At 45.9% G+C, this 2,772-nt stretch overlaps 1 long non-coding RNA gene across 1 annotated transcript; it reads left to right on the top strand.

The window, feature by feature from the left end:
• Window positions 1-351: 351 nt before the first annotated feature.
• Window positions 352-1,378, top strand: LOC310697777. The gene is made up of 2 exons (XR_014521209.1): window positions 352-447; window positions 524-1,378. It is a non-coding gene; the product is annotated as an uncharacterized lncRNA (long non-coding RNA).
• Window positions 1,379-2,772: the final 1,394 nt, after the last annotated feature.

The following is a 2,772-nucleotide window of genomic DNA, read 5'->3' as shown; positions in this document are numbered from 1 at the left end:
CGACTGATGGAGAACCTACAAAGGACTCTATAAGGGCTCTTGTGTTCCCCATAAGGGAATAAGGGCAGATTTTTGTTTATTAAGCTGTTTGAAGAAACAAAGGTAAACAATATAAGACTGCCATCGGAATCAAGGAGGGGGAAGGGTTGCAAAGCTGGATGACTGAAAGACTGAGTTAAAAACACACACCCATGATTTAAAGGATTTTTAGCCACTGCTTCTACACCATTAAGAATATGTTGATAAATGTTTGGCTTTTTGTTCTTGAAAGGGGAAGGAGATTGTGTAGCTTATAAAACTAAAAAAAGATATTGGACTTTTCTCACTCCCCACTCCTTGTACTTTTCTTTCTGTCTCCTGCTCGTGGTAACTCCAGCTTGGCAATATTTTTGACCCTTCTCGACAGATCAGCCCCTTTTCCATATTCAACACTAAATTCCATATGGTGTTTAAAAGCATGTTTCAAAAACCCTCCAAAATTAAGAGCCCCCACAATCCCAAACATCTCAAGGCCCATTGCCAGATTTGAAAAGTCCAAACATCCCAGCATAGGGGGGTCAATCCAGCCCCCCATTTCCAGGCCAAACCAAACTTTTCCTTTCCAAATCTGGCTTTTTCCAAGTTCATTTGTCAAATCCGAAAGCTCATATTCCTGTTGGGCCTGTTCTGTCAAGACACACTCCTGATTTGATTCCTGGGTGGGCTCCACATATTTTCCCACTGTCTGTTCAAAATTTCCCACTGCCTATTCAAAGTTTCTAGTCGAAGTCGCCATCAAATTCATCTTCTCATGTAACTGTTCCAGTAGGGCATTTGTTTTATAGAAAGCACACAACAGAGCTTCTGAATACATTGTCCTGCAAGGCCAAATGTCTGTTCCCACGATTGTAATCTGTAACAGCTGCCGGCTCCCTGGAATTGGTTACAGTTTCACAGTCTCCCTCTAGGGGGAAAGCTTCTATTTGTTCTTGCAACAAAGTTTCCCTTTTTGAGATATTTTGTCAATATTTGTTCCTTTAAAATGCGGAGGGAAACAGTGGAATCACTATATTTCTCTTCTTTTAGCTTCCTGTCAAAAACGTTTGTCTCTGGTCAATGAGCTTCAAACGTCAGTCCTGACACCCCGCTCCAGGATCAGGACGGAGGAAAGTTGCTTTACATTAAACTCACTTTAAACAGTCCGAAAAAGATCCCCCTTCTTCTCCTGCTGTCGAAGGGGGGTTCCACAATTTTAAATGATGAAATCCAATCCTTTAAAGGCGATTTCCTGAGCTCTAGTTTACGTTGTCTTTGCTTTATTCTGTCTACAAAAGAACGGAAGGCTGACTTCCTGTTTAGACGTTCCCGTTCAGTACCAAATTGAAATAAATTTTTAAAATCCAATTCCCTTCTGATCGCAAGTCCTTATTTAAGGTCCAGTTGTTCAAAGTTTAAGTACTCACGGGTGCTTATTTTAGAGTCCAAATTGTCCCAGGAAAAGGGCAGCGCTCTCCGGCAACGGCTATGCGGCTTCGCTCCACGGAAATAGCAGTTGACTCACAGCACCGCGCCACTTCCCCCTCTTCACTTCGGAGCCCATTAGTGGGTTCCTTTGCGAGTTGGGGGGGGGCGCTAAAGGTGCCCGCTGAGTCCCATGGTCACAGGCTTCATCCGCCTGTGATTTTTAAAAGGGTCCCCGCTTCGCCGTAGTGGAGAAGACCCGTTTCACGCGGAGCTAGTCCCTCCAGTTCAGAGGGAGTCCGCCATTGCCGATGGCGCCACCCCGGAAGTCTTGGGGGGAGGGTTTTTTGGGGAGGGGGAGAAAAAAAGGGAAATGATGAGGATGATATGTTCTGATAATTTGTTATGTTGAAATTCTTAATAAAAATATTTTTTTTAAAAAGAACAAAAGATTTACTGAAGATGTAAAGAAAAGGAAGGGATGTTTTATCTAACAACAACAACAACAACAACAATAATAATTTATTATTTATACCCCGCCCATCTGGCTGGGTTTTCCCAGCCAATCTGGGCGGCTTCCAAAAAAAATTTAAAATACTGTAATACATCAAACATTAAAAGCTTCCCTGAACAGGGCTGCCTTCAGATGTCTTCTAAAAGTCTGGTAGTTGTTGTTCTCTTTGACATCAGGTGGGAGGGCGTTCCACAGGGCGGGCGCCACTACTGAGAAGGCCCTCTGCCTTGTTCCCTGTAACTTGGCTTCTCGCAGTGAGGGAACCGCCAGAAGGCCCTCGGTGCTGGACCTCAGTGTCCGGGTAGAACGATGGGGGTGGAGACGCTCCTTCAGGTCTACTGGACCGAGGCCGTTTAGGGCTTTAAAGGTGAGCACCAACACTTTGAATTGTGCTCGGAAACGTACTGGGAGCCAATGTAGGTCTTTTAAGACCGGTGTTATATGGTCTCGGCGGCCGCTCCCAGTCACCAGTCTAGCTGCCGCATTCTGGAATAGTTGTAGTTTCCGGGTCACCTTCAAAGGTAGCCCCACGGAGAGCGCATTGCAGTAGTCCAAGCAAGAGATAACCAGAGAATGCACCACTCTGGCGAGACAGTCCGCAGGCAGATAGGGTCTCAGCCTACGTACCAGATAGAGCTGGTAAACAGCTGCCCTGGACACAGATTTGATCTGTGCCTCCATGGACAGCTGTGAGTCCAAAATGGACAGTTGTGAGTCCCAGGCTGTGCACCTGGTCCTTCAGGGGCACAGTTACCCCATTCAGGACCAAGGAATCCTCCACACCTGCTCGCCCCCTGTCCCCCCAAAACAGTACTTCT

The sequence above is a fragment of the Podarcis liolepis genome (genome assembly GCF_965112155.1).
Source record: "Podarcis liolepis genome assembly, chromosome: W".
In the NCBI taxonomy this organism is placed as follows: Eukaryota; Metazoa; Chordata; class Lepidosauria; order Squamata; family Lacertidae; genus Podarcis; species Podarcis liolepis.
The sequence above is the reverse complement of the archived record's forward strand: the minus strand, read 5'-3'. Positions and strand labels throughout refer to the sequence as shown.